The following is a 23,508-nucleotide window of genomic DNA, read 5'->3' as shown; positions in this document are numbered from 1 at the left end:
ATAACTCCTCCCCAACAGGAAATGCAAGAGGATTCACCCAGCAGAGCTGCATATAGCTCCTCCCCTCTACGTCAGTCCCAGTCATTCGACCAAGAAACAACGAGAAAGGAGTAACCAAGGGTGAAGTGGTGACTGGAGTATAATTTAAAAGATATTTACCTGCCTTAAAACAGGGCGGGCCGTGGACTGATCACACAACAGAAGAAAGGAATTTATCAGGTAAGCATAAATTATGTTTTCTTCTGTTATGTGTGATCAGTCCACGGGTCATCATTACTTCTGGGATACCAATACCAAAGCAAAAGTACACGGATGACGGGAGGGATAGGCAGGCTCATTATATAGAAGGAACCACTGCCTGAAGAACCTTTCTCCCAAAAATAGCCTCCGAAGAAGCAAAAGTGTCAAATTTGTAAAATTTGGAAAAAGTATGAAGCGAAGACCAAGTTGCAGCCTTGCAAATCTGTTCAACAGAGGCCTCATTCTTAAAGGCCCAAGTGGAATCCACAGCTCTAGTGGAGCGAGCTGTAATTCTTTCAGGAGGCTGCTGTCCAGCAGTCTCATAGGCTAAACGTATTATGCTACGAAGCCAAAAAGAGAGAGAGGTAGCAGAAGCTTTTTGACCTCTCCTCTGTCCAGAGTAAACGACAAACAAGGAAGAAGTTTGGCGAAAATCTTTAGTTGCCTGCAAGTAGAACTTGAGGGCACGAACTACATCCAGATTGTGTAAAAGACGTTCCTTCTTTGAAGAAGGATTTGGACACAAGGATGGGACAACAATCTCTTGATTGATGTTCCTGTTAGTGACTACCTTAGGTAAGAACCCAGGTTTAGTACGCAGAACTACCTTGTCTGAGTGAAAAATCAGATAAGGGGAATCACAATGTAAGGCTGATAACTCAGAGACTCTTCGAGCCGAGGAAATAGCCATTAAAAACAGAACTTTCCAAGATAACATTTTTATATCAATGGAATGAAGGGGTTCAAACGGAACACCCTGTAAAACGTTAAGAACTAAGTTTAAACTCCATGGTGGAGCAACAGCTTTAAACACAGGCTTGATCCTAGCTAAAGCCTGACAAAAGGACTGGACGTCTGGATTTTCTGACAGACGTCTGTGTAACAAGATGGACAGAGCTGAAATCTGTCCCTTTAATGAACTAGCTGATAAACCCTTTTCTAAACCTTCTTGTAGAAAAGACAATATCCTAGCGATCCTAACCTTACTCCAGGAGTAACCTTTGGATTCGCACCAGTATAGGTATTTCCGCCATATTTTATGGTAAATCCTTCTGGTAACAGGCTTCCTAGCCTGAATCAGGGTATCAATAACCGACTCAGAAAAACCACGTTTTGATAAAATCAAGCGTTCAATTTCCAAGCAGTCAGCTTCAGAGAAGTTAGATTTTGATGTTTGAATGGACCCTGTATCAGAAGGTCCTGTCTTAGAGGTAGAGACCAAGGCGGACAGGATGACATGTCCACTAGATCTGCATACCAAGTCCTGCGTGGCCAAGCAGGTGCTATTAGAATTACTGATGCTCTCTCCTGTTTGATTTTGGCAATCAATCGAGGAAGCAGCGGGAAGGGTGGAAACACATAAGCCATCCTGAAGTTCCAAGGTGCTGTCAAAGCATCTATCAGAACTGCTCCCGGATCCCTGGATCTGGACCCGTAGCGAGGAAGTTTGGCGTTCTGGCGAGACGCCATGAGATCTATCTCTGGTTTGCCCCAACGTCGAAGTATTTGGGCAAAGACCTCCGGATGAAGTTCCCACTCCCCCGGATGAAGAGTCTGGCGACTCAAGAAATCCGCCTCCCAGTTCTCCACTCCCGGGATGTGGATTGCTGACAGGTGGCAAGAGTGAGACTCTGCCCAGCGAATTATCTTTGATACTTCCATCATTGCTAGGGAGCTTCTTGTCCCTCCCTGATGGTTGATGTAAGCTACAGTCGTGATGTTGTCCGACTGAAACCTGATGAACCCCCGAGTTATTAACTGGGGCCAAGCCAGAAGGGCATTGAGAACTGCTCTCAATTCCAGAATGTTTATTGGAAGGAGACTCTCCTCCTGATTCCATAGTCCCTGAGCCTTCAGAGAATTCCAGACAGCGCCCCAACCTAGTAGGCTGGCGTCTGTTGTTACAATTGTCCAGTCTGGCCTGCTGAATGGCATTCCCCTGGACAGGTGTGGCCGATGAAGCCACCATAGAAGAGAATTTCTGGTCTCTTGATTCAGATTCAGAGTAGGGGACAAATCTGAGTAATCCCCATTCCACTGACTTAGCATGCATAATTGCAGCGGTCTGAGGTGTAGGCGTGCAAAAGGTACTATGTCCATTGCCGCTACCATTAAGCCGATCACCTCCATGCATTGAGCTACTGACGGGTGTTGAATGGAATGAAGGACGCGGCATGCATTTTGAAGTTTTGTTAACCTGTCTTCTGTCAGGTAAATCTTCATTTCTACAGAATCTATAAGAGTCCCCAAGAATGGAACTCTTGTGAGAGGAAAGAGAGAACTCTTCTTTTCGTTCACTTTCCATCCATGCGACCTTAGAAATGCCAGAACTAACTCTGTATGAGACTTGGCAGTTTGAAAGCTTGAAGCTTGTATTAGAATGTCGTCTAGGTACGGAGCTACCGAAATCCCTCGCGGTCTTAGTACCGCTAGGAGGGCACCCAGAACCTTTGTGAAGATTCTTGGAGCCGTAGCCAATCCGAATGGAAGAGCTACAAACTGGTAGTGCCTGTCTAAGAAGGCAAACCTTAGATACCGGTGATGATCTTTGTGGATCGGTATGTGAAGGTAAGCATCCTTTAAATCCACTGTGGTCATGTACTGACCCTCTTGGATCATGGGTAAGATTGTCCAAATAGTTTCCATTTTGAACGATGGAACTCTTAGGAATTTGTTTAGAGTCTTTAAATCTAAGATTGGCCTGAAAGTTCCCTCTTTTTTGGGAACCACAAACAGGTTTGAGTAGAACCCTTGTCCTTGTTCCGACCACGGAACCGGATGGATCACTCCCATTGTTAACAGATCTTGTACGCAGCGTAGAAACGCTTCTTTCTTTATCTGGTTTGTTGACAACCTTGACAGATGAAATCTCCCTCTTGGGGGAGATAATTTGAAGTCTAGAAGGTATCCCTGAGATATGATCTCTAGTGCCCAGGGATCCTGAACATCTCTTGCCCAGGCCTGGGCGAAGAGAGAGAGTCTGCCCCCTACTAGATCCGGTCCCGGATCGGGGGCTCTCGGTTCATGCTGTCTTTGGGGCAGCAGCAGGTTTCCTGGCCTGCTTGCTTTTGTTCCAGGACTGGTTAGGCTTCCAGCCTTGCCTGTAACGAGCAACAGCTCCTTCCTGTTTTGGTGCAGTGGAGGTTGATGCTGCTCCTGTTTTGAAATTCCGAAAGGGACGAAAATTAGACTGTCTAGCCTTAGCTTTGGCCTTGTCTTGAGGTAGGGCGTGGCCCTTACCTCCCGTAATGTCAGCGATAATTTCTTTCAAACCGGGCCCGAATAAGGACTGCCCCTTGAAAGGTATATTAAGTAATTTGGACTTAGAAGTAACATCAGCTGACCAGGATTTTAGCCACAGTGCCCTGCGTGCCTGTATGGCGAATCCTGAGTTCTTAGCCGTAAGTTTGGTTAAATGTACTACGGCCTCCGAAATGAAAGAATTAGCTAGTTTAAGGACTCTAAGCCTGTCCGTAATGTCGTCTAGCGTAGAGGAACTAAGGTTCTCTTCAAGCGACTCAATCCAAAATGCTGCCGCAGCCGTAATCGGCGCGATACATGCAAGGGGTTGTAATATAAAACCTTGTTGAACAAACATTTTCTTAAGGTAACCCTCTAATTTTTTATCCATTGGATCTGAGAAAGCACAGCTATCCTCCACCGGGATAGTGGTACGCTTAGCTAAAGTAGAAACTGCTCCCTCCACCTTGGGGACCGTTTGCCATAAGTCCCGAGTGGTGGCGTCTATTGGAAACATCTTTCTAAATATTGGAGGGGGTGAGAACGGCACACCGGGTCTATCCCACTCCTTAGTAACAATTTCAGTTAGTCTCTTAGGTATAGGAAAAACGTCAGTACTCGCCGGTACCGCAAAGTATTTATCCAACCTACACAGTTTCTCTGGTATTGCAACAGTGTTACAATCGTTGAGAGCTGCTAAGACCTCCCCTAGTAGTACACGGAGGTTCTCCAATTTAAATTTAAAATTTGAAATATCTGAGTCCAATCTGTTTGGATCAGAACCGTCACCCACAGAATGAAGCTCTCCGTCCTCATGCTCTGCGAGCTGTGACGCAGTATCAGACATGGCCCTAGCATTGTCAGCGCACTCTGTTCTCACCCCAGAGTGATCACGCTTGCCTCTTAGTTCAGGTAATTTAGACAAAACTTCAGTCATAACAGTAGCCATATCTTGTAATGTTATCTGTAATGGCCGCCCAGATGTACTAGGCGCCAAAATATCACGCACCTCCCGGGCGGGAGATGCAGGTACTGTCGCGTGAGGCGAGTTAGTCGGCATAACTCTCCCCTCGCTGTTTGGTGAAATTTGTTCACATTGTACAGATTGACTTTTATTTAAAGTAGCATCAATACAGTTAGTACATAAATTTCTATTGGGCTCCACCTTGGCATTGGAACAAATGACACAGATATCTTCCTCTGAGTCAGACATGTTTAACACACTAGCAAAAAACTTACAACTTGGTTATAATCTTTTTTAGCAAAAAACGTACTGTGCCTCAAAGAGGTACTAACGATTAAATGACAGTTGAAATAATGAACTGAAAAAAACAGTTATTGCATCAAATTTTAAAACAACACAACTTTTAGCAAAGGTTTGTTCCCATTAGTAAAAAACAACACTAATTAAATTTGTACATAAGAAAACAAAACAACGTTTTTTATACACAGTCACTGTAAGAATTCTCACAGCTCTGCTGAGAGAATTTACCTCCCTTCAAAGAAGTTTGAAGACCCCTGAGATCTGTCAGAGATGAACCGGATCATGCAGGAAATATAAAAGTAGCTGACTGGAATTTTTTGATGCGTAGCAAAGAGCGCCAAAAACGGCCCCTCCCTCTCCCACACAGCAGTGAAGAGAAACGAAACTGTCACAATTAAAGCAAAAAACTGCCAAGTGGAAAATAATGCCCAAACATTTATTCACACAGTACCTCAGCAATGTAAACGATTCTACATTCCAGCAAAAACGTTTAACATGAGAATAGTTATTAAAAGGATTAGTGACCTTTAACACAGTAGTTCCGGTGAAATACCATCCCCAGAATACTGAAGTGTATACATACATGTCATTTTAACGGTATGGCAGGCTTTTCTCATCAATTCCATTCAGAAAATAAAAACTGCCACATACCTCAATGCAGATTCATCTGCCCGCTGTCCCCTGATCTGAAGCCTTTACCTCCCTCAGATGGTCGAGAACAGCAATATGATCTTAACGACTCCGGTTAAAATCATAGTAAAAAATCTCTGTCAGATTCTTCCTCAAACTCTGCCAGAGAAGTAATAACACGCTCCGGTGCTATTTTAAAATAACAAACTTTTGATTGAAGTCATAAAAACTAAGTATAATCACCATAGTCCTCTCACACATCCTATCTAGTCGTTGGGTGCAAGAGAATGACTGGGACTGACGTAGAGGGGAGGAGCTATATGCAGCTCTGCTGGGTGAATCCTCTTGCATTTCCTGTTGGGGAGGAGTTATATCCCAGAAGTAATGATGACCCGTGGACTGATCACACATAACAGAAGAAACTGCTGCTATATAGTGATGTAGACACACTCGTAGGGAAGCCACCTCATACATGTTTTCCTGGGCACTTATGAGTTGCACACAGTGGCGGCTCGAGGCTTATTCAAATGGAGGTTCACATGGGGTGGTACTTCCCCTTTAACCCTCTGCTTATTGCCCCACGAGGACATGGGGTGGTACTTCCCCTTTACCCCTCTGCTTTTTTCACCACAAGGACATGGGGTGTCCCAGTAGTGCATCGCTGCTTCTGAACCTACTTCGGAATGCTCTTCAACAAAGGGAATCATAATAATGAATCAAACCAAAACATAGAAAATGGAACGTTAAAGGGACAGTGTAGCCTACATTTTTCTCCCCTTTAATGTGTTCCCAATTATCCATTTTTACCTCCTGGAGTGCATTAAACAGTTTACAAATAGCTCCTTTTACTTTATTTCAGCATTCAAAATTGCAGATTTTGCACGTAGTATCTCTATCAGAAGAAATTACACTCCCAGCAGGAGGTAGGGGAGATAACTAGACATGTTCACCCAAAATATAGTAATTTCTATATCTTGGCCCATATCCCAGGGTAATACCTACCAGTGAGAACCCCTTACCCAAAGAGGTGTGGACAGAACTGCCCACTCCCTCAGTTACACATGCTGCAGGGTGTGCAGGGAGGAATATGAATAGTGCTGTCCAGAAACACAATACATGTTCCTCCCTGCACACCCTGCAGCATGTGTAACTCATAAGTGTCCAGGAAAACATGGCTGAGGTGGCAACCCTACCTGTATATAGGTAACTCCCAGACAGTATCACCCCCTCCTCCTAGAGAGATGTCCAGCCAATAGGTCGTCTTGGAAAAAAAACGGGAGCGAGCCTGGTAGGTATTACTCAGAGATATGGGCCAAGATATAATAAATAATATATTTTGGGTGAAAATGCAAGAATTACTGCAAAAAAAAAAAATAATGGATACACAAAACTTAGGATAGAATCCTGCAATCGAACTTTGAAGAGGCTGATAGACTAATATCCAGCTTATGAGTTTAACACTACAACCAAACCCAGTAGAAACTGACTGGTGTACACTAAGCTTGAAATAAAGATATGATTCAATCTCCAAACGGTGGCCTTACAAAGGTCATCTTGCTTGGCATTTGCTTTGAAACCTATAATGCCACAAAACCCTAGTTTAGTATACCATGAGCCCCTTTGGAACCTGCTCATTCTATTATGTGTATGAAATGAAAATAACTAAAATAATCCAAATGGAGATGGTAAATGTTGTGAATGTTTATCTAATATAACAAAGGTAACCAGCTTACAAAGTAATTGAAAAGAAAGAAGAAGGCAACTCCTAGTGAAGATCAGTCAGTCGGATGAGCCCCCACTGGTAGCTACCAATCAAATGGATACTCACATGGCCTGGAGCACACTGTAGTGCTAATGGAGCAAGCTGGATCTATTATAGTGGCCCAGCGCACATAAACACAAAGGGCTGTGGTCTTGTTCCAGGAGCGTGAGTGAGAGACAGGAGACTTCAGTATATTAAAAAGTTGTTTTATGATCAAAAAATATTAATATACAATTTCTCAAATAAAATAAAAAGTGATATAAAATCAGTAAAACAAGCTACGCGTTTCTCAGCGCTAACCACGCTGTTTCCTCAGGCAGGTAGTCATATATACCTTTACAAAGTAATTGAGCTCTCTTAGCAGAAATCAGAAAGCAACATGCCACAATCAAACGGTGAAATGGTTTCCTTCGACTCTCCTGCTTATCAGGACTGAAGGAAGGTAAACTATTATCTTGACCCCAATAAAAGTTAGAGACAATCTTTGGCAACAGCTTTCAAGATTTTTTCATCCTGATGAAAGAATAAAAAAGGTATGACTGCAGCATAATAAATGCCTGAAATTCTGAACATTTCCTGCTGGTGAAAAAAATCACTAGAAAAAATGGTTTTAAATGTAAGAAACCAGATAGAAATTCCACATTTCTATCTAGAAGGATACAAAAATTGGTATCCATTAGGTTTTAAGACCAAAAAAAAGTTCCCAGAATTAAATTGTAGATCTAACAGTTGGACATGGACCAATACCTGAAATAATTGAATACCAAGAGGTCTAAAACCTCTAGTGTTGGAACACAAACACATTCCAAAAAACAAAAATACTAATCAATAAAGATATAGGGGCATATGTATCAAGGTCTGGCGAACCGGATCCGACACTGCGGATCAGGTCCGCCAGACCTCGCTGAATACGGCGAGCAATACGCTCGCCGTATTCAGCATTGCACCAGCAGCTCACAAGAGCTGCTGGTGCAACGTCGCCCCCTGAAGACTCGCGGCCAATCAGCCGCCAGCAGGGGGTGTCAATCAACCCGATCGTACTCAATCGGGTTGTATTGTGGCGATATCTGTCCGCATGCTCAGAGCAGGCGGACAGGTTATGGAGCAGTGGTCTTTGAGACCGCTGCTTCATAACTGCTATTTCCGGCGAGCCTACAGGCTCGCTAGAAACACGGGGCATCAAGCTCCATTCGGAGCTTGATACATATGCCCCATAGTAATTATACGTTATTTGTAGCGCGCCAACAGATAGTATTATATCTGTTGTAAATACATTCAACTGAATTATCCAAAAGAAAAAAAATAAACCAATATCAGTAAAAAACAGAATTTCAGCAACCATGCCTTCAACTTAAAACTTTGAGAGTTTGGATACAACAGAGGAGCAGCATGTGCTGTGATATTGGAAATATCTATGGATGCTGAATTGTCAGCCTCTGCAAAAGAGGAAACCAAGGCCAAAAAAGAGAGAAAGATTACAAAAAAATGTTACTCTTTCCAGTAGAACTCTCTTCAGTAAATAAGGAAAGAGAGAAAACACATAAATCAGAGTTAACTATTAAGTCAGAGAATTCACTCCTAGAGCTTGAACATCTAGGAAACAATATACAAATATAGTGGAATGTAACAAGACACTAGAGGCCTTAGAACTTCCTCCGGAATGCACCACTTGTCCACAATCTCCTGAGAAAGCTAAATTGAGGACCTGCCATTCTGTTGGTAATACTTGCTTACTGCACAGGAAGTCTGCCCTGAAATTCATATAACCTAAAATGTAAATGGCTGACAGAGACTTGCGTTGAGCCCACACAAACATTGGAGATATCTCTTTCAGGACTAAGTGACTTCTTGTTTCTCCATAGCAGTAGAAGCCAAACTGGCTAACAGGGGTAGACTTCTAGACAGATTTAAATTCTGAAACCTCTAAAAGAGAGCCTCTTAGTACAACCGAAAAAAAAGGAAAGCAGTGGGAAAAAGAACCAAATGTCTCTAAAATAGACAGACCAATAATATTGGGGAAAAAAAAACATATCCTCCCAACTTGCTCAAAAACATTTTCTTATGAACTGAAATTCAGGCCTGTTAATTACATTAGTTAATAATGTGTCCAGGAGAGAATAACCTGTACCTTAAATTACAATAGGAAACGGGTTTACTCTATATCAGACCACAAACCAGACTATTACCTTCAAAATTTACTCAAAGTAATTCTGACATTCTCGCTAGTTTTGTAAAAGAAAGAATTTTCAGTGGTATTACCAACATTACAACCAGATATATATGTATAGAATTGATACTGTAAAATATTCCTTATTTTGAACCTTATACGTTTTCTACTAAGATATAATCAGATTTAAAATACCTGAGCCATAAGGCTCTACATACTAGATCGGTGGAAACCATAGTTTCAGCATTAAAGTAAAAAATAACTAGTACATAACTGTCAGAAAAAAAGTGTTTGTCTTCTTAAAGGGATACTGAACCCAAATGTTTTCTTACAAGATTCAGATACAGCATGCAATTGTAAGCAACTTTCTAATTTACTCCTATAATCAATTTTTCATTGTTCTCTTGCTATCTTTATTTGAAAAAGAAAGCACTTGTTTATTGGTGGATGAATTTATCCACCAATTAGCAAGAACGACCCAGGTTGTTCACCAAAAATGGGCCGTCATCTAAACTTACATTCTTGCTTTTCAAATAAAGATACCAAGAGAATGAAGAACATTTGCTAATAGGAATACATTAGAAAGTTGCTTAAAATTGCATGCTCTATATGAATCACAAAAGAATAAAAATTGTGTTCAGTGCCCCTTAAAGATCTGCAAGAAAAGGCAAAAAGATTGTTAACTTCAGAAGAATAGGCAATAAATGCAACAGGAGGCTGAAACACAGCCAGGATACAAATATTCTGACTCCCTTTTTTAAACAAAGTCTGATATTAAAATACTGAATAAAAAAAAAAGGAGAAAATAAAAATATCTTGTACTTATAAAGGTTAATGAAATAATATAAAAGGTCTCTAAAAAAAACAGGGTCTCAGACTTTTGATCAAATGCAAAAAGGGAGAATATCAACCAGGGTGTGTCTTCTAAATGCTCCCTAGCTAATTAAAAACAGGTGATTTAAAAGGAGCATGGGTGTAAAAATGAAGCCAAAGAAAAGCTGCAGCACTTTAACAGTGATAGTGATAGATGCAGAGAAACTAAGGTATTAATAAATAATGTCACAATAAACATGTATAAAATTGGGTAATGAAAACAGAAAAAAACATTCAATCAGGTAATAAGCTAGATTTCATATTTGGCAAAAAAGACTATTACATAGACCAAATTGCCTCAGATACAAAAAATACTTTATTAGTTTTTGGCTTAGGAAAAAAATCAGCCTGAAGAAACTTAAGGCCACTCATACTTAACTCTCAAAGTCTAACATAGCCTAAATACATTTACCCAAGGCAGTACAATTTAAAGGAAACTTCCCCTTCAGACCAGGCATCTGAAAATGTAATTCATTTAACAGAATTCTCAGGTACAACATTTGTGCAACATATTCTTTGCATACCTTATATATGTCAACATGTTATATCTAATGCAGGTTTTAACATAACTTATTTGCCAACAGAAATTTAAAGAAAGGGAATGGGTGAGCTTAGGCTGAGGTTTTATTATAAAAAAAGAAAACAAGCCAGCTTATAAGCTAATACATTTCAAAGCCCAAGCAACTTCCACCATAGATTTGCCCAGAACAAGTTTACATAACTTCTTATCCTGCCAGCAAGGATTTCCAAAGGGAACAGGTGGGCTTAGGCAGTGGCACAGAGCTTAAAAACAACAAACCAAACATATGCATATGCAGTATAGCTGTCTGCACAAACACAGTGAATGCAGAAAATTTGAATCCTAAAATTCAACTTAAAGGGCCATAATACCCAAATGTTTAAACACTTGAAAGTGATGCAGCATAGCTGTAAAAAGCCGACTAGAAAATATCACCTGAACATCTCTATGTAAAAAAGAAAGATATTTTACCTCAATAGTTCCTCAGTAGCCACCTCCCATTGTAAAGGATTTCTAAGCAGCATTTTAGTAGGTCTGTCCTGGGACAGCTGAAAGGATGAGCCTCATGAACTCCCATATTTCACCAATCAGGTAAAGGAAGCTTACTATGAAATCTCATGAGAGTTAAGTGAAATCTCATGAGATCACAGTAAGAGTTCATGACCTCAGCACTGCTGATGTTGATTGGCTGCTTTTCATTTCTTCATTTTTTTTTATTTTTACCTGCAGCTGGGAGCAGCTGAGTATAACTTTTTACACAGAACTTACTCTGCTGAGCTGAGGAGATTGTGAGGTAAAATATCTTCCTTTGTTACATAGAGATGCTCAGGTAATATTTTCCTGTCAGCTTTTTACAGTTATACTGCATTAGTTTCAAGTGATTTAGCATAAGAGTATTATGTCCCTTTAAACTCTTTCCCAAATACCAGCTATAACTGGCTTACATATTTGCAGTTAGGCTGAGCATAAAATTCTTCATGGAGTTCCTACTGCTTAAGCAAAGCAGCAGACAAACACACCTGCGGGCCGACACCAAGGCTCTAGATGATTGGTGCATGCACGCCGCAGAAACAGCCCTCAAATGCGGCCCCTATGACGTAGTGTCCTGATGACGTCACAGTTAAGATGGCGGCCTCCACAAGACAGCTTCGGGGGAAGTGTCCACCGCCTGCACAGAACCACAGTGCCCCCAGGACAAAGAACTTTGCTGTGCAATAAAAATGGGTAAGTATAACCATAGGGAAGCCAGGTAATGCCCACACACCATATTTTTGTACAATTTTTTTTTGTTTAATCTGTTGGAGAGGATCTCCCAGCTCTGTCACTAGGAGGAGGGGGTGATACTGTCTGGGAGTTACCTATATACAGGTAACTGAGGGAGTGGGCAATTATGTCCATGCCCCTTCTGGGAGGGGTTCTCACTGGTAGATATTACTACCAGGGAGAGCAAAGATAATATTTTATTTTTCAATTGTTCTCTTAAAGTATTGGGTTTTCATATACAGACAGATATAATATAAAGAAGCATGTGTGTGTACAGAAAGTGATAAAATGATATTTGCTTTCCCGGCAAGCTCAAACCATGATGATTGGTTGTGGTTTCAAAGAACAAAAATCAGTTATTTAATATACAAAACCAAACATAATCAAACTATTTCTCATACAATTTTAAAGTACACTGTCCCTTTAATTAAAATTGCATACTCTATCTGAATTATGAAAGTTTAATTTTGACTTTGTCACTTTAACTATTAAATTAAAAATTCAGGTAGGATAACTAAAAAAAATGAGAAATTATATTCATATATTGGAAAAATGCAAGAAAGTGTTAATTATGCAATTTTCCACAAAACAAGAATAAAAAAGAAATCTAATGTTAGAGAGCTGATGGTTAAATCTACAACCACATAATCCTGCTCCAATTGCACAATCTGTGGAAAAGTAAAGCCTCAGACCTAAAAACATACATGAGCCATGGAGAGGTTTGCTGATCCCATGCTTTTAAAGCAGTACTGTACAGTACTGTATCTGGATACCTTGCTGTATTCTGGATTTTTCAGAAAAATAATACACAAAGTACTTTTCTCATGGATGTTTGTCTAGAATGTCTGGTGGCTGAGGAAATCCCATTCTCATTTTTTGATACCTGAAATGTAAAAAAAGAGGAAGAACTGCCCTAAGCTGGACTACTGCCCAACTAAGGAAACCTAATTGTAGAATTACTGAGTGTTGTTCTGAATTGATAATTTATGATTGTTATCCCAATTATTTAATCATATTATCAGACTGAATCAGGAAATGAAGCTGCAACAGCCAGCAATCCAAGTTTTGGTCGGAAAACCTACTCTAATTTTGAGAATTTAATCAGCAGAGTGAACTAGTAAGGAGAGCATATCAAACACCTCAACATAACAGAATGGTGTCTCAGCTGAGAAACCACCTCATATGGGGGAACAAATGGATCACTGTGACTGATATTCTAGTATAATGTGAAACTTGATATAAACATCTTTATTTGATGCCATCAAACCAGCAATCTTGGACTATCTGAATGATCTTGGAAGCCATTCTGTCCAAGACAAAAACAAAAAATATATATATTGAAAATCTTGTACTCAGGATGAAACAAAATAAATGATTTTGAACAAATAAGGATCTGATTTGCCATGAAAGTGTAAAAGAATGACAGACTCCTTTGGAAATGTTAAAATATCATCCAATCAAATCTGATCTTTGTGCAAGAAGTTGAAAGTAAAGACTCTAAAAGCTAGACCAAACAAATCTGAAAGTAGAAGCTAAGGAACTTTAAAATAGTGTGGTTATAGAGGAAAAATTAATATAATCATAGTAATCTACAGTGGTCATAAATTGACCCAGTTCGAGGTAAAGAATGGCCAGTTGAAGTTATGGTTCTAATATATAAAATCGGCCTCTAATTAAACACTGCTTAGCAGTTGAAACACGTTGCTCAGTGTTTAGCTGTTTGGAGCTTAAGGGCCTCCATACCTTTGCATGTCACATGACCACCGAAGTTTGTCCCACAACTTGCCTCCACAAATTAAGCCTTATACTACGTCAGACTGATAGTGGTTTGAGTGGCTTAAAGATTGGATACCGAAAAAAAGGATTGCCTGTATGCCTAAACCAAAGGGGGGATACTATACCAAATGAAAATAGTCTAAGTAAACTTAAGCACCTTATATTTGGAAAAACTAGCACACATATAAAAGAGCACTGTCTCAGTTTCATTTCAGAGCAACAACGCTTTCCTTACCCTATCAATAGTTAAAGCCGCGGACAAGGAAAAGTAGAGAGATAAAAACGGGTACAGAGGTGCCATAAGACTGCGGCCACTACATTTTTTCAGGGCAGGTTCATGGACTCTACCAAGAAAATAGGTTATATTATGATTTTATTCTAATGGCAGTGAGTCACAAATTCCATTCATAAACTATGGGAAACTAATACCCAAGCTAGGGATGCACCGAAATTTCGGCCGCAGAAAGTTTCGGCCGAAAATTGCATTTTTGGCTATTTCGGTTTTTGGGTATTTTGCCTGTTATTTTCGGTAAAATTATTGTGTAGCATGTTTCAAATTTGATGCTAGCCTAGAGCTGCTGTTTAAGTTTGTTACTTGACTTACTGTTCTGCATACAATGAGTTTTCTAGGACTATACTTTATTTGGATAATTGGTAAAAAAAAAACTGTTAAATATGATTCTGTTACATAGAACTAAATGAAGAATAATACAGTATACTGACATTTATAATTTTTTTAAGTAGGGATGCACCAAAATTTTGGTCGCAGACACATTTTAGCCGAAAATTACATTATTTTTTGCCTTTTTTTTTTCTTGGTAAAATTATTGTGTAGCATATTATTGTTTTAAGATATTTTTGTCCAATTTTAGTGTGTTACTTTCAATAAAAGTGTGGGCTTTTTTTATTGGCTCTAATTATGCAAAAAAAAAAAACTAAAAGAAAATTTGAAAAAATACATTTCCGGTATTAGTTTCGGTTTTCGGCCAAGTGCATCCCGGATTTTCGGATTCGGTTTCGGTCCAGAATTTCCATTTTGGTGCATCACTAACCCAAGCTGTGGAGTCCACAAAAATTTAGGGAGGGAAAGGTGGGGAAGGCAGTCCTAAATACTAAGTCTAAATATAGCCACTAATCAGCAAGCGCTACCCAGGAGATGAACCAAAAATGGTCTGGCTTCTAAACTTATACTTTCTTTTTCAAATAAGATACCAAGAGAACGAAGAAAAATTAATAGGAGTTAGACAGTTGCTTAAAATTACATGCTCTATATGAATCATGAAAGTTTAGTTTTGACTAGACTATCCCTTTAAGGCTCTATGGGGGAGCAATAGGTTTCAAAACCGGTCTAATTCTAGTAATAGCCTGAACAAATGACTGACCATCTGGCAAACGAGCCAACTTTTTATGCAACAAAACAGTGCAGAAATCAGGTCCTTCTCTAAACCACCCTGTAGAAACTGAAGGATACGCTGAGTCTTCAGCTTGTGCCAAGTGAACCCAGTATTAATCACCTCCACAGGGAATGCCCTCTGGGACAAAATTATGTGTTCAATCTCCATGAAGTCAGCCTCAGAAAATCTAGATTTTGATAGAACAGACCCTGCGCCAGAAGGTCCAGCTTATGAGCTAGTCGCTACGGAGGAGCAGGCGACATTCTCACAAGATCAGCATAACAACTACTGAGTGGCCACGCAGGAGCTAATAGGATCGCTGTTATTCCCTCCTGTTTCATTCAAGCTATCACTCGAGGGAGCAGAACAATTGGAGGAAAAAGATACACTAGATTCAAGTGCCAGAAAAACTGCTAAAGCGTTCACCATCTCTGCCTGAGGATTTATCTATCTTGACTCATATCTTGGCAGTTTGGCATTGAGCTGGGAAGCCATCAGATCTATCTCCAGGCACCCCACCTGCGAATAATCTCACAAAAACAGAATTTATGCTTACCTGATAAATTACTTTCTCCAACGGTGTGTCCGGTCCACGGCGTCATCCTTACTTGTGGGATATTCTCTTCCCCAACAGGAAATGGCAAAGAGCCCAGCAAAGCTGGTCACATGATCCCTCCTAGGCTCCGCCTACCCCAGTCATTCGACCGACGTAAAGGAGGAATATGCATAGGAGAAATCATATGATACCGTGGTGACTGTAGTTAGAGAAAATAATTCATCAGACCTGATTAAAAAAACCAGGGCGGGCCGTGGACCGGACACACCGTTGGAGAAAGTAATTTATCAGGTAAGCATAAATTCTGTTTTCTCCAACATAGGTGTGTCCGGTCCACGGCGTCATCCTTACTTGTGGGAACCAATACCAAAGCTTTAGGACACGGATGATGGGAGGGAGCAAATCAGGTCACCTAGATGGAAGGCACCACGGCTTGCAAAACCTTTCTCCCAAAAATAGCCTCAGAAGAAGCAAAAGTATCAAATTTGTAAAATTTGGTAAAAGTGTGCAGTGAAGACCAAGTCGCTGCCTTACATATCTGATCAACAGAAGCCTCGTTCTTGAAGGCCCATGTGGAAGCCACAGCCCTTGTGGAGTGAGCTGTGATTCTTTCAGGAGGCTGCCGTCCGGCAGTCTCATAAGCCAATCGGATGATGCTTTTAAGCCAAAAAGAGAGAGAGGTAGAAGTTGCTTTTTGACCTCTCCTTTTACCAGAATAAACAACAAACAAAGAAGATGTTTGTTTGAAATCCTTTGTAGCCTCTAAATAGAATTTTAGAGCATGAACTACATCCAAATTGTGTAACAAACGTTCCTTCTTTGAAACTGGATTCGGACACAAAGAAGGCACAACTATCTCCTGGTTAATGTTTTTGTTAGAAACAACTTTCGGAAGAAAACCAGGTTTAGTACGCAAAACCACCTTATCTGCATGGAACACCAGATAAGGAGGAGAACACTGCAGAGCAGATAACTCTGAAACTCTTCTAGCAGAAGAAATTGCAACCAAAAACAAAACTTTCCAAGATAGTAACTTAATATCTACGGAATGTAAGGGTTCAAACGGAACCCCTTGAAGAACTGAAAGAACTAAATTGAGACTCCAAGGAGGAGTCAAAGGTTTGTAAACAGGCTTGATTCTAACCAGAGCCTGAACAAAAGCTTGAACATCTGGCACAGCCGCCAGTTTTTTGTGAAGTAAAACAGACAAAGCAGAAATCTGTCCCTTCAAAGAACTTGCAGATAATCCTTTCTCCAAACCCTCCTGTAGAAAGGATAGAATCTTAGGAATTTTTATCTTGTTCCATGGGAATCCTTTAGATTCACACCAACAAATATATTTTTTCCATATTTTATGGTAAATTTTCCTAGTTACAGGCTTTCTAGCCTGAACAAGAGTATCAATGACAGAATCTGAAAACCCACGCTTTGATAAAATCAAGCGTTCAATCTCCAAGCAGTCAGTTGGAGTGAAGCCAGATTCGGATGTTCGAATGGACCTTGAACAAGAAGGTCCTGTCTCAAAGGTAGCTTCCATGGTGGAGCCGATGACATATTCACCAGGTCTGCATACCAAGTCCTGCGTGGCCACGCAGGAGCTATCAAGATCACCGAAGCCCTCTCCTGATTGATCCTGGCTACCAGCCTGGGAATGAGAGGGAACGGTGGGAATACATAAGCTAGGTTGAAGGTCCAAGGCGCTATCAGTGCATCTACTAGAGTCGCCCTGGGATCCCTGGATCTGGACCCGTAGCAAGGAACCTTGAAGTTCTGACGAGACGCCATCAGGTCCATGTCTGGAATGCCCCATAATTGAGTTATTTGGGCAAAGATTTCCGGATGGAGTTCCCACTCCCCCGGATGGAAAGTCTGACGACTCAGAAAATCCGCTTCCCAATTTTCCACTCCTGGGATGTGGATTGCAGACAAGTGGCAGGAGTGATTCTCCGCCCATTGAATTATTTTGGTCACTTCCTCCATCGCCAGGGAACTCCTTGTTCCCCCCTGATGGTTGATATATGCAACAGGCCTCATGTTGTCTGATTGAAACCTTATGAATTTGGCCTTTGCTAGTTGAGGCCAAGCTTTGAGAGCATTGAATATCGCTCGCAGTTCCAGAATGTTTATCGGGAGAAGAGATTCTTCCCGAGACCATAGACCCTGAGCTTTCAGGGGTTCCCAGACCGCGCCCCAGCCCACCAGACTGGCGTCTGTCGTGACAATGACCCACTCTGGTCTGCGGAAGCTCATTCCCTGTGACAGGTTGTCCAGGTTCAGCCACCAACGGAGTGAATCTCTGGTTCTTTGATCTACTTGGATCGTCGGAGACAAGTCTGTATAATCCCCATTCCACTGTCTGAGCATGCACAGTTGTAATGGTCTTAGATGAATTCGTGCAAAAGGAACTATGTCCATTGCCGCAACCATCAAACCTATTACTTCCATGCACTGCGCTATGGAAGGAAGAAGAACAGAATGAAGTACTTGACAAGAGCTTAGAAGTTTTGATTTTCTGGCCTCTGTCAGAAAAATCTTCATTTCTAAGGAGTCTATTATTGTTCCCAAGAAGGGAACTCTTGTTGACGGGGACAGAGAACTTTTTTCTATGTTCACTTTCCACCCGTGAGATCTGAGAAAGGCTAGGACAATGTCCGTATGAGCCTTTGCTTTTGACAGAGACGACGCTTGAATCAGTATGTCGTCCAAGTAAGGTACTACTGAAATGCCCCTTGGTCTTAGCACCGCTAGAAGGGACCCTAGTACCTTTGTGAAAATCCTTGGAGCAGTGGCTAATCCGAACGGAAGTGCCACAAACTGGTAATGCTTGTCCAGAAAGGCGAACCTTAGGAACCGATGATGTTCCTTGTGGATAGGAATATGTAGATACGCATCCTTTAAATCCACCGTGGTCATGAATTGACCTTCCTGGATGGTAGGAAGAATTGTTCGAATGGTTTCCATCTTGAACGATGGAACCCTGAGAAATTTGTTTAGAATCTTGAGATCTAAAATTGGTCTGAATGTTCCTTCTTTTTTGGGAACTATGAACAGATTGGAGTAAAACCCCATCCCTTGTTCTCCTAATGGAACAGGATGAATCACTCCCATTCTTAACAGGTCTTCTACACAATGTAATAATGCCTGTCTTTTTATTTGGTTTGAAGACAATTGAGACCTGTGGAACCTCCCCCTTGGGGGTAGTTCCTTGAATTCCAGGAGATAACCTTGAGAAACTATTTCTAGCGCCCAAGGATCCTGAACATCTCTTGCCCAAGCCTGAGCAAAGAGAGAGAGTCTGCCCCCCACCAGATCCGGTCCCGGATCGGGGGCCAACACTTCATGCTGTTTTAGTAGCAGTGGCAGGTTTCTTGGCCTGCTTACCCTTGTTCCAGCCTTGCATCGGTCTCCAGGCTGGTTTGGTTTGAGAACTATTACCCTCTTGCTTAGAGGGTGTAGAATTTGAGGCTGGTCCGTTTCTGCGAAAGAGACGAAAATTTGGCTTATTTTTAGCCTTAAAAGACCTATCCTGAGGAAGGGCGTGGCCCTTTCCCCCAGTGATGTCTGAAATAATCTCTTTCAAGTCAGGGCCAAACAGCGTTTTACCTTTGAAAGGGATGTTAAGCAATTTGTTCTTGGAGGACACATCCGCTGACCAAGACTTTAGCCAAAGCGCTCTGCGCGCCACAATAGCAAAACCTGAATTTTTCGCCGCTAATCTAGCTAATTGCAAAGTGGCGTCTAAGATAAAAGAGTTAGCCAATTTAAGTGCTTGAACTCTGTCCATAACCTCCTCATACGAAGAGTCTTTATTGAGCGACTTTTCTAGTTCTTCGAACCAGAAACACGCTGCTGTAGTGACAGGAACAATGCATGAAATTGGTTGTAGAAGGTAACCTTGCTGAACAAACATCTTTTTAAGCAAACCCTCTAATTTTTTATCCATAGGATCTTTGAAAGCACAACTATCTTCTATAGGGATAGTAGTGCGTTTGTTTAGAGTAGAAACCGCCCCCTCGACCTTGGGGACTGTCTGCCATAAGTCCTTTCTGGGGTCGACCATAGGAAATAATTTTTTAAATATAGGGGGAGGAACAAAAGGTATGCCGGGCCTTTCCCATTCCTTATTTACAATGTCCGCCACCCGCTTGGGTATAGGAAAAGCATCGGGGGGCACCGGGACCTCTAGGAACTTGTCCATCTTACATAACTTCTCTGGAATGACCAAATTGTCACAATCATCCAGAGTAGATAACACCTCCTTAAGCAGAGCGCGGAGATGTTCTAATTTAAATTTAAAAGTAATAACATCAGGTTCAGCTTGTTGAGAAATTTTTCCTGAATCTGAAATTTCTCCCTCAGACAAAACCTCCCTCCTGGCCCCTTCAGATTGGTGTGAGGGTATGTCAGAACCATTATCATCAGCGTCCTCATGCTCTTCAGTATCTAAAACAGAGCAATCGCGCTTTCTCTGATAAGTGGGCATTTTGGACAAAATGTTTTTAATAGAATTATCCATTACAGCCGTTAATTGTTGCATAGTAAGAAGGATTGGCGCACTAGATGTACTAGGGGCCTCTTGTGTGGGCAAGACTGGTGTAGACACAGAAGGGGATGATGCAGTACCATGCTTACTCCCCTCGCTTGAGGAATCATTTTGGGCAACATCATTATCAGTGGCATCATTGTCCCTACTTTGTTTGGACACTATGTCACATTCATCACATATATTTAAATGGGGAGGAACCTTGGCTTCCAAACATACAGAACATCGTCTATCTGATGGTTCAGACATGTTAACAGGCATAAACTTGATAACAAAGCACAAAAAACGTTTTAAAATAAAACCGTTACTGTCACTTTAAATTTTAAACTGAACACACTTTATTACTGAATATGTGAAAAAGTATGAAGGAATTGTTCAAAATTCACCAAAATTTCACCACAGTGTCTTAAAGCCTTAAAAGTATTGCACACCAAATTTGAAAGCTTTAACTCTTAAAATAACGGAACCGGAGCCGTTTTTACATTTAACCCCTATACAGTCCCTGGTATCTGCTTTGCTGAGACCCAACCAAGCCCAGAGGGGAATACGATACCAAATGACGCCTTCAATAAGCTTTTTCAGTGGTTCTTAGCTCCTCACACATGCATCTGCATGCCTTGCTTTCCAAAAACAACTGCGCATTAGTGGCGCGAAAATGAGGCTCTACCTATGACTAGAAAAGGCCCCCAGTGAAAAAGGTGTCCAATACAGTGCCTGCCGTTTTTTTAATACATCCCCAAGATTAAAATAACTATTTATAGTTATAATCCACTAAATATACTTATAAAGTAATCGTTTTAGCCCAGAAAAATGTCTACCAGTCTTTAAAGCCCTTGTGAAGCCCTTTATTCTTATACTAAACTAAGAAAATGGCTTACCGGTTCCCATAGGGAAAATGACAGCTTCCAGCATTACCAAGTCGTGTTAGAAATGTGTCATACCTCAAGCAGCAAAAGTCTGCCCACTGTTTCCCCCAACTGAAGTTAATTCATCTCAACAGTCCTGTGTGGAAACAGCCATCGATTTTAGTAACGGTTGCTAAAATCATTTTCCTCTTACAAACAGAAATCTTCATCTCTTTTCTGTTTCAGAGTAAATAGTACATACCAGCACTATTTTAAAATTACCAAAAAACTCTTAGCCATCTCCGTGGAGATGTTGCCTGTGCAACGGCAAAGAGAATGACTGGGGTAGGCGGAGCCTAGGAGGGATCATGTGACCAGCTTTGCTGGGCTCTTTGCCATTTCCTGTTGGGGAAGAGAATATCCCACAAGTAAGGATGACGCCGTGGACCGGACACACCTATGTTGGAGAAATACCTTCTGGTTTAGTGACCATTCCCCAGAGAGTGCAGAGTCTGTCTACTCAGAAAATGGATGGCTGATATTTGGCACTGATATGTCTCTGCCTATTGATGGATACGAGACACATTCCGCATTGCCAAAGAACTGCAAGTTCCGCCCTGGTGATTGACATAGGCCACCGTAGTGATGTTGTCCAACTGAAATCAAATAAAAATGGACAGAATACAACTGGGGCCACCACTGAAGATTGCCCTCAGTTCCAGAATATTGATTGGTAGGATCACTTCCTCTGGGTGCCAGGTATCCTGAGCTCTCAGAGAACCCCCCACAGCACCCCAACCTGTCAAACTCACAACTGTTGTTAAGACCTCCCAGGATGGGTGTAGGAAACACATGCCCTGGAGAATGGCTTCCTGAGGCAGACAATAGGAAAGAGACTCATCTCTGAATCCAGAGATATTACCCGAGACAGGTCTAAATGATTTTTCCATTGCTTGAGCATACATAGCTGTAGAGGTCTCCGATGAAAGCAAGCAAAAGGAATAGCATCTAAAGCCACCACCATAAGACCTACCACCTTATTGCATTGAGCCACCGAAGTCCGAGAAGTGGACTGAAGAAGTTCTCCCTGCATTGACCCATGAGATAGATACGCATGCTGATAGAGTCTATTATGATCCCAAGAAACTTAACTTTTGTGTTGGGGGTGAAGGAAACTTTTCCAGATTTAATTTTCCAGCCATGCATCCGAAGATACCAGAGTAACTTCTTCTGTGTGAGATGTCACTAAATGTAAAGATGGTGCCTGAACCAAAATGTCATCCAAGTATGGCGCCACAGCAATCCTCTGTAGTCTGACTACAGCAAGGGGGATCTCTAGAACTTTTGTCAAGATTCTGGGAGCCGTAGTTAAACCAAATGGAAGAGATATGAACTGGTAATGCTTGTACAGGAAAGCAAAACGTAGGTACTGGTAATGATCTCGGTGAATAGGAATGTGAAGGTATGCATCTTTCAGATCTATGCTGGTCATGAATTGACCATCCTGCATGGGGGGGGGGGGGGGGGGGGGAGAAGAATGGACCTGATACTGCCGGAAATATTACACAGATGGCACTTAAAACGAGCAACGATCCTGCTGAGGAGTTAAAAAATAAAATCTTACCCCCTCTTTTAAGAACGCTACATGTGCGATTCAGTGAATGACCCCAACGGAGTATTACATATAGTCCACCAGATCCGAATGGCAAGCCAAGTCGGAGGACCCGGTGCTGCATATAAGGTGTTATATACCACCCTCAGGAAAAATATTGCAGATTACCTCCTCCTGAGGTCTCAGTCAGCTATGTCCCAGTTTTCATTCACATGCTACAGAATCTGTTCAAGGTTAAATATTAAATTACCCCAAAAATTATCCAGAATACCCTGTAACAACGTCCACTGCCCCCTGTATGCAGACAAGTCATTAAAATGAGGAGTAAGGAGAGACGGGACTTACCTAATTGACAGAGTAAATCTTCATCCAGACTGGGACCTAAAACATAAAGGAAAATCAGTGTAACTAACACTATTTGCCTATAAAGGGAGGATAGCTCAGACAAGCTGGAAGGAGGCATGGGAACTTCACTGCTATATCCAGAGCTAGTGCACACCAAAACTCTACCAAGAGAATTATATGGGTCTTTACAACTCCCCTGCTCTCTCTTGCAGGAAACAATCCATTGAGGACAATAAAATCAGAATCTTCAGCAGAGCACCTCTCTCTGCCAACCACTACTGGAAGGGTAGGGGAAGCGGGAGAGATATTTAATGATTTATTTGGGGTGTCTTTGCCTCCTCCTGTTGGCCAGGTGAAGTATTTCCCATAGGTAATGAATGGATTTCGTGGACTCTCACTGACATTAGAAATAAAAGTAATTTTAAAGATGCACGTTTCACCTGTGCATTTGTTTTGTAATCCATTTCATTGCTCTCTA

General features: G+C 41.3%; 1 protein-coding gene across 9 annotated transcripts in view; it reads right to left on the bottom strand.

Moving 5' to 3' along the window:
- Positions 1-23,508, bottom strand: part of MYO18A (myosin XVIIIA) — a 527,256-nt gene that overhangs the window by 232,419 nt on the left and 271,329 nt on the right. The window lies entirely within an intron of this gene.

The sequence above is a fragment of the Bombina bombina genome, chromosome 3, assembly GCF_027579735.1.
Source record: "Bombina bombina isolate aBomBom1 chromosome 3, aBomBom1.pri, whole genome shotgun sequence".
Lineage (NCBI taxonomy): Eukaryota > Metazoa > Chordata > Amphibia > Anura > Bombinatoridae > Bombina > Bombina bombina.
Note: the sequence above shows the minus strand (reverse complement) of the source record. Positions and strands in the feature narration are given on the sequence as shown.